Below are 9639 nucleotides of genomic sequence, written 5' to 3'. Positions count from 1 at the left end.
CACGTCCAACAGGTAGATCGTGATCTATCAGTAGATCACTGGACGTCTGTGGTAGATCACTGGTAGATCACTGGCTTCCCCAAAGAAGCTCAGCAACTTTGGCTCCCCTAAAAAAAGCTCAACTTTTTTGTCCTGCACACAGACAAAAACGGGGTTGGCAGTTTTTAACTCTGTAAGTAGATCGCAGTCTCTTGCGAGTTGGCCGCCCCTAGATGATGTAGGAGAGAAAAGCTGAACACACTTCCGGCTATATTTGAGAGTCTGAGAAAATATTTACAGCATGCAAAAAGTCCACTGTGTTCTAGTACAGTATATTAATATTTTTGGCCTTCTGTCAACTTTCCAGTACATTCCCCCCCTTCTTTTTGCAGTGGCTTCATAAAACATTTCAACAACAAATGAAGCCAACTGTCTCTTTCACTTAAACGGTCCCTTCTTCAGCTGAGATGGCTCAGTCGGCAGAGCATGAGACTCTTAATCTAAGGGTTGTGGGCTTGAACCCCACACTGGGCAAAATATTCCTGCACTACATGGGGTTGGACTAGATGACCCTCGTGGTCCCTTCAGACTCTATGATTCTATGAGAGACATGCTCTCTCGCCTTGCCCCCCACAAGGCATCTGGTTGGCCACTGTTAAAGCAGGATGTTGTACTAGATTCCTGATCCAGCAGGGCTCTCCTTATATTCTTAAAACTGCCTGCCCACATCTGTGGAGCCATAATAAGTGCAAGCTTTAAAATGTTTGATTTTTGCTCAAAGTTTGTTGTAAGCATGTATTGCACTGTCTAAGGTGTTTTTTTTTCATTTAAGAAAAACCATAGGTATTTATTTCTATCCACACTTGAGCCATCATAAATCCTCTGCTTCTTATCTGTATTTTGCCTTCACTGTCAGAGCCGACACGCTTTCTGGGTAACAGAAAGATTTCTGGAAGTGCTTGTGTGGTTTAAGGTTAAACACTGCAGTATACCTTCGACTATTACTTCCAATACGCAGTAGAATTTATTTATAGCAAAATAATATGACCGTTTCCCACAGCTAAAGAAGTGATAGAATTGATCTTTCACAGTTTCACAATACTTCAGACCACTCAGAAATGCAAGAGAATATCCTAAAACCACCAGATTATGAATGGAGCTTTTTATACATTCATTTGAGGTCACAATAATATTTACCAAAGGTTATCCATTGTCCTGTTTAATTAACTCCTGCTGCTCACACACTCTTTATGTCTCCTTAATACACCCTGCCACATCATATGAGAGGGAAATGATCGTTTAATGAAGGGAACCAAAATCAGAGTTACATTGGCAGCTCCTTAAGTGTTTTTAATTCCCTTTGATAGGGAATAAATCTTTGCACTAAGTTGGGAAAACAGGCATTATAAATATGTAACTCCATCTGCATGCTATAATTTATATTGTTGTTGTTGTTGTTTAGTCGTTTAGTTGTGTCCGACTCTTCGTGACCCCGTGGACCAGAGCACACCAGGCACTCCTGTCTTCCACTGCCTCCCGCAGTTTGGTCAAACTCATGTTCGTAGCTTCGAGAACACTGACCAACCATCTCATCCTCTGTCGTCCCCTTCTCCTTGTGCCCTCCATCTTTCCCCACATCAGGGTCTTTTCCAGGGAGTCTTCTCTTCTCATGAGGTGGCCAAAGTATTGGAGCCTCAGTTTCAGGATCTGTCCTTCCAGTGAGCACTCAGGGCTGATTTCCTGAAGAATGGATAGGTTTGATCTTCTTGCAGTCCATATAGTAGGTATATAAAACTCAAATACCTTAACCAGGAAATATTCCTAGGTCACACACATCATCACCTGAGCCCATGTCAGTCCTACTTGGATTTGGAATTTATTTGTTTGCAGCTCTTCCAGCATCTTTTCCTGCCTTGTCCAAATACCCCCTTCCCCTTACAATGGTGACATTATTTATGTTTGGTCCCAAACATATATATTCATATGCTTTTGCTTTTGCAAATCTAGTGCTTTGGTTATTTCCTCTGAGCTCCTTTGGGAGAAAGGGTGGGGTGTAAATTTAATAAATAAAATAATGATTCAGTATACATTTCCCCATAAACGTTCCTTGGGTATATTAATGATGCATTTATTATCTGATCCCATGGAAAGGAGACTCTCGATACATTCCATCACTATATCACCGTATCCACGCTGCAGAGCACACCAGTTTTCTGTTCACAATTGCTGTTGTGTGCACAGTTGCCACTTAAAAATTATCCTGTACCAGATGATGTACTGACTGCTGCGTTTACCTTTTTTGCTGAACTTATCCAGAAGATAAACTCATATGATCAAGTTATGTCCTTACAATCTCTTTTTCAATCCCCATGACTGTAATCTACGTTTGGAAGAATGGAAACAAGCTTTGGTAAACCTCTAATGCTAATATGGTGGCCAGATGCAAAGGAGGGAAGCTGAACCTTCAAAAGTTGGGTAGGAGAAGATATTTTGGACAAAGAGGTCATCAAGACCAAGACCATTTCACAAGAGCAACTCCTTGGATGAAAACTCCATGAAACATACCTTCCCCAGTTGTAATCTGCACCACTAGATTGAGTAGCAGCCCAACAGTCTATCTTCTAGAGCAGTGGTGGCCAAACTTGGCCCTCCAGCTGTTTTGGAACTACAATTCCCCTCATCCCTGATCACCGGTCCTGTTAGCTAGGGGTGGTGGGAGTTGTAGTCCCCAAACAGTTGGAGGGCCAAGTTTGGCCATGCCTGTTCTTGAGTGATGATGTCAAAGGAAGAGGAGTTCATTAACATGGCTGGTAACAGTTTGCTACAGCTGCAAATAATGTCATCTGCTCTATTGCAGGTTTTTACACTGGGATATTCATGTCCATCATAGTTTCGCAATAATGCTAGGCATCCGCAGAGCTCTTTTAGAGTGTTCTGAACACATGCCATAGATTAACCGAGGAACACAACTTGTACAATAGGTCGGTAGTAACATGATCCCCACATTGTAGAGGAGAAAGTGGCTTGTGTAATGAGTTCATGATAGAGAACTGATGTTGTGGTTCACAGCATAGCCTCTTTGCCACTACACAACATTACTTGTACTTGTCAGAAATTTGGTGAATCTTGAGTGTCAGAAATTTGGTGAATCCTAACTAGTCATTGGAAATTTTGGGAATGCCCCAAACCTCAAGACATACAGCACCTGTGCAAGACTGCCAGCGTTCCCCAGAGAATGTCTAACCAGTGAGGACATACATCAGCAAATCCTGTCATTCACAACATTCCTCTGTGATGGTTGGGATTCACATAGTGCTGTTGGGATTAGGCTGTAAGAGTTTACATCGCCACTTTGCTAAGGTGCAGGTGGTGTTTTGATTATAATTTCCATCATTGTTGCAATGGTGACTTTGTAGAAAGAGGCTACCGATGCAAGAAATTCAAAGATAGGATTCTCTCACCAAATTTTGAAAAGAAACATGCACAGTCCCAGCATCTTCCGGTTAGATGCCTTTGCTTCGCATTTGGGAGAGTTCCTGCCTTCCACCATATGCTTCAGCACCTCAACAAACAGCATGAATTAAAGATGCTTTTGGAAAACTTAACTTCCGATTTCATGGCTCCAACGAGTTGGAGTCAAACTCTTAATGCCATTCTAAAGTAGTTTTTCGTGTCTCATACAGCATGCATTTCAAATCAGCAGAGAGATGTTTCCCCCCTCTTCTTTTGATGAAAAGCAGGAGGTCTAAGACATTTTAATGGCTTTCATACTTTACTTTCCAAATATATTATTGCAGCACAATAGTTTCTTTGCATGAGAATTGCTTAAATGATTCAAAATGGATTGGAAAAAAATATTTCTAGTTTTAATTTTATGCGTGGAACATTAATGAGCAGTGCCCCTCAGAGGCTTGCTGTCAGTTTAACATATTCACAATAATCTCAACACAGATGTTATTCCATCTAAATCCTTTTAGAGGAAAGGGAACGGTAATCTTTTTTCCTTGGGAGATGTTAGAAAATATATTGTTGAAATTTCAGTTTGACTCCAGTATGCTATCTATTTCCTGTAAAAATGAAGCCAAGTGTTTTTGTACAAATCTGAACCCTCGTAAGCTTAACAACAAACTATATTTTAATAGTTTCATGCTAGGCTATTCACCACATCTATAATTGCAAGCAGTGAAGGGCATCATTGGGCTTTTAGGGGTCTCCCCTTTAAAACTTCAAATATCAAGTTCGAAATATTACAAAACAACTGTACCATGATGAAACCGTTGCCATTACCCATAGAGAGCTAGCCATACCTGAATAGGGATGTTGAAAAATTCCAGCGGAAACTGAAATGAGATAGGAAGTTGCCAATGCTCCCTTACTCATCCCATGTCCAGAATGGAAATCCATCCAGCAAAAACAATTGGCTGCTGTTATTAGTCTGCAAAAGATATGTAATTGAAGACTCCCCCTGCCCCTGATTTTGCATCACAATTAATGACCTTTACACTCCCTTTCTCTTTTTATAGGTCTTTCCTTTTCTTGTCTTTTCTTCTTTCTGACTGTTTTCTTTTTAAGACCAAGTAACCGTCTTATCTTATTATAAAAATATACTTTGTAATGGGCATGTATGTTCGTATACCTATGAATAAGTATAAATAAGTTAATTAAAAATAGATTACATCCAATTCTGACAGAAAGATGAATGCCATAGCTTTTTGTCAGGAGCCAAACTGCAGCAGAAGGGAAACAGCTCTGCATGTGATGAACAGAAAATCGAGTGGAAAGTTGGAGTGAAAATTGATGCCTTCTTTCATCCCTGTACTTGGGCAAGAAGTATATGACAACCAAAAAGAGATGTCCCTAATGCAGATTTAAAATTCTAGTTGATCTTATGAAGGCTGGAAAGATTTCAGATTGGCTTCTTTAGGAAGCCTTTAATTGGTGATGGATTGATGGAAGCTTCAGTTTGCTCACAGTAGGAAACTGCTTCTAGGAAGTCCTGGACATCTCATCAAGAATACCTGGCGCTGAAGAAAGGCCCCTTGACCCTTTCTCGCCGCAAGGCGGAGGCTATGGTGGAGAGCTTTGCCCCACTGGGTGGCCAATAATGAGGTGCGGGGTGGCAATTCATTGTCCCCCGTACCCACCACCTGAGACAATTATCACAATCTGTCTAATTCCTGGGCTGGCCCTGAAGTTGCTTCTGCTGCTCCCTCACAAATGCTGCTTGAGGTTAGTCTCCTTACTCTGCCTAATAGGAGAGCCTGTCCTGCCTCCAGCTCAGTCTCTCAGCCACTATGCCATAGCGGCTTCTAAGGTGCTTCCAGATGACTTGTTTGTTGAGCATTCTTCCTGATTTGTTTGAAGGGAGTCTACATGATGTTGTGTCAAAGCAAGTGAATCTCCCCGTCACTTTCCTTCTTGCAAAAGCTCAGATGTTCAGGAGAAGCAGGATTAATCTGTAAGGCCTCCCAGTCCACTATAATGGTGAGACCTGGATTTGCCAGAGTACGAGTCCCACCTGAAGATAGTGACAGTCTGGAAGCACCCCCTTTTTTAGCTGAACCAGTTTGCCATTTTTTGGGGTGGGGGCTTGATTATCCAGTGGGAATTCAGCTACTGTCCTTGTAAAAAAAGAAGTTACAAACCTAAGCTTATTGTCATATTTAACAAAGTTAAGATAGAAGCAGCAGAATGCATTTTTTTTAAAAAAAAATCAGAGGAATCTATTTAAAGAGAGAAAGGGGAAAAGGTTATTTCTATATTTTTTAATGCTTGTTTAGAAATACATACCTTATTTTAAAATCAGATATACTAAAGAAATGCACAAAGGTGGCTGGCCAGATGTAGGCAGTAGCTCCATGCAAAATACATTTCCCTTAGCATTTAGGTGTTTCCGAGTTCTGCTCAAATTTGTATAATCCAGCCACTAAATTTTTCAAAACTGATGAATGTTTTATTATTTGAACTTGTAAATGTAATATTTTGACATGTAGTTAAATATTTAGAGAAATTTGTTCTAGATACTCAAGTATAAAATATTCCTTTGCATTTTATAAGGGGGAGAAGTGCGTAATAATCCACAAGCTCCATGCAAGGTGCTTTAGAGAGTGTGCTGTTGACCTGCAAGATCGACAGACACGTCTGAAGCATAAGGCTGCCAAATCAACTTCTGAGCTTGCTAGGTGCTGCTGTTTGCATCCTCCGACCTTGCTGTTTATATGAACTTTAAAGCATGCCATTAGAAAGATTTGCAGATCCCAAAGAAAATTGGAAATGAATTATGAAGCACAGCCAGTTGTCCGTGAAGTTGACTTTTTATTCATGGCAGAGAACATACACTCAGCAACACTTTCAGTGGGTCTTGCCCTATGGAGCAGTTGCCAGGACTGACGGTCCCTGCCTTCTACTTCCAAGGCTCATCCTCTCCCAGATGTTTCCCAAGCAGTCTCAAACTGTGTCTGGGCATCTTTAATCTTTGTTCTGCATGTCCTTGGAGATAAGTGGGAAGGGGAGCTTGTTGCAATAGGAGAGCCAGGCCCCCTATATTCTTCTGCAGCTTCTTTCCCCCCACCCTTCTCTGCTTCAGCCTCTGAGTTGGAACTGCTCCCTGTCACAGGCTCTCCCTGCTCACTAAATCCTGTTGCCCCTTCAGCATCCAACAACTTCTCCCACTCTTCTCCCTCTGACCTCTCCTTAGTGTCCCACCACCAGTCCCCTGGCTCCGAGCCTTCTTCCCTTGGGGGGTTCCCCAGTTGGTGCCTCCAACCACTCCTCGTCATCCAGCCAGTCCCTGACACCTGGCGAACCTAGTCTTGGAGCTTGGCAGCATTGTCCCCACTCACATTGTCTGGGTAGCTGGTAAACACCCAAAGAGGACATTTTGTGCCAGTGCAAAGACTGGATTGCGGCTTAAAGTCTTTCTTTTTAGTGCAAAGGGACAGGGCTCCTTTATTCTGCCACAACATCAAGGAAAGTGCATCAGTAATCATAATACGTAACAAAATTGGAAGTGCACAACTGCAAGCCAATTAGGACAAAGTTCTCATTTTCTAAAAATGATGTTTCCCTTTTGAGAAGCCCTGTTGAAAAATCACCAGCAGGAAATTATTATACAACACCTAACAGGAATACTGATTAGGAGGAACGAGCTATGTACGAAAGCAAAGTGAGCAGCTAGAAGTTCCATAAATTTCTGCACAAAAAACACGGGGTGGGGGTGTGGGGAATTGGAAATAATATCCTGATGCTTTAAGCCTTGATGGCAAGAGATGTATTGCCTTAATATCTCTTCCAGCACATGTTACAAGAAGGTGTGGTTCTTCAATTAAAAACAAAACGGAAGACTCTTTTCTTTCCCAACGATTGTCTAATCTGTATGACGTATAAGCAGGTTTTGATTGAACAATGAAAGGATTGGGGGGGGTAGTGGCGGTGGCAGCAGGGGCTGTCCCCCCGGTGCAAATTCTGAAGTGCAGCTGGGCTGCCGAAGTCCTGAAAGTGGGAGGAAGGTGACTCCATTTTCTGGCTGGGCAATGCATGGCACACACGTCTAATGGGTGCCTGTGTGGGCTGTGAGTGGGGAGTGGGCAGCCAGCCATGTCCTCCCCCACTGGGGCAGATCCCCCCTCACTGCCCGTCCCCTTTGGTGCCTTGAGACAGCACGCTACACACTTCTTGCAGCATGGCTGGTGCGGCCGCCGACACTGTGCATGCTGGGTTGCTGCTATGCTGTGTAGCTCCCCTCAGCTCCCTCCTGCACCGGAGCTGCTACAGAGCCCCCAACCAAGGCCCCCGTATGGGCGCAGGTATGGCAGGGTGCCACTGGAGTGACGAAAGAGCCATGCGAGTGTTGGCTGGCAGCTTGCTGGCTCCTGGGCTGGAGCAGGAGAGCTTCCTGTGAGCTGCAGCATGCTGCTCCTTTTGTGCCGTGCCCCGCCCCGTGTGCTGGCAACCTGCGCTATGCCACTTGTTTCTTGGGCAGTTGTAGGAACTCCAGGCTTGAGGGAGTTCTGGGCAAAGTGGCTTCTGCCTGTGGGCCTTGGTGGGTTGACCCAATGGTGGTGGTGATGGTGGTGTCTGCAACAGGAAGCAGTAAAAGAGCTGCCATCGGTACTGGCTGGTAATGGTTCTTCAAGGTTCTAGAAAAGAGTCTTTTCTCAACCCTACCTGGAGAGCAATCAAACTTTTGCATGCAAGGCACATGTTCTAAAACAGAGTTACGGCCTCATCCCTGATTTCATTGTGCGCATGACAGGAAGCTGAATATCATCATCACGTGCAGCTGATGGAATTTAACTGCACTGACTGACAGAAGAAGCTCCAAGGGAAAAACCAGGATGATAAAGACGTCATGTATTAGCATGCTATTAAGGAGCCAAAAGGGGGTGATTAATCTTCATTATCTTACAGAAATATCTTTGCAAATAAACAAAGACAGGATTTTTTTTTAGCGACTCATTTATAATCCTCAATTTGTTTTGTGTGAGGCCCCATTGTTGCTCTCATTTCCTCTCCCTTGTGCAAGAAGCCAGAGTGTTACATAGATAATTTAGGAGAATATCTGGACTCTGATCATGCACCAAGGAAACAAATGGGCATCCTGTCATTAGCGCCAATTAGACCCAGATCAGAGTTTTAATGACTGCAGGATAATGCACAACTATTTGGGGCACATGAGCCAAAAACTGCTTTTCATTCAAAGGATCAAACCTGATTGATTTCCTCCAAAATTATTATGTATGTGCTTGTTTGGGAAAAGCACCATACACTTCAGTGTACTTAATGAAAAACCCTGTTCAAATCAAGGAACCAAGTCACATTCGGCTTTTCCTAGGCAGGCGAGGACAGAAAAGCTTTAGGAATGTTGAATCCTAGACACACAACCAAATTTGGGGCTAGCAGGAAGGAAGGAAACTCACTCTGTGGCTGCCAAGGGGGGTCAGACTGAGGAGCAAAGCTGACTTTAGCACAATCAGATGTAACTTATATTTGGTCCCTTATATCTCCTGTGTTTGGCAGGGCAGGTACTTGCAACACTACCTTTTGAACATCTATAGTGGTGGCGCTGAATGGCAGTTGATCTTTCCCCATAAAGTCTCATCACCTCCAGTCAGCCTGACTAACAATCTCCCTCCCTCCCTCCCTCCCTCCCTGAGCTGTCCTGAACAATTTACAATAATAAGAAAGACATTTAAATCAAGAAAACAATACGGATATAAAATACTAAAAGATCACCCTGCTCCCCAGTAAAAAAACAACAACACCCTGACATGAAGTAATTTATTTAACAAATCTAAAATAAAAAGGCAAGCATTTGTACTAAATAATATTTATGACTTGGAATGTTCTTGACGATCCTTGGACAACCAGAAATTAAGGAGTAATTTGGAGTCTTTATTAGTGTGAAATTTCAGCGTGAAGGGCAACTGGTTGGTACATGAGGAGGAAAGCGGAGTAGCAGAAGTGGAAGGTTGTAACATTCTGTAGAACCCTTGAGGGGGATGGTCTTAGAACTCAAGGGTCCCTTGGAACCTTGGCTGTAAAGCACTGCTCTAGAACCGATTGTAGGTTCTCTACATAGCCCCATCTGCCCCTAGACTGCTCTGTTATTTGACATCATTCTGTAACCAAGCCTTCTGCCCAGGGCTGGCTCTAGGGGTA

The sequence above is a fragment of the Zootoca vivipara genome, chromosome 7 (genome assembly GCF_965207765.1).
Source record: "Zootoca vivipara chromosome 7, rZooViv2.hap1.1, whole genome shotgun sequence".
Taxonomy (NCBI): Eukaryota; Metazoa; Chordata; class Lepidosauria; order Squamata; family Lacertidae; genus Zootoca; species Zootoca vivipara.
This window is presented reverse-complemented; position numbering follows the sequence as displayed.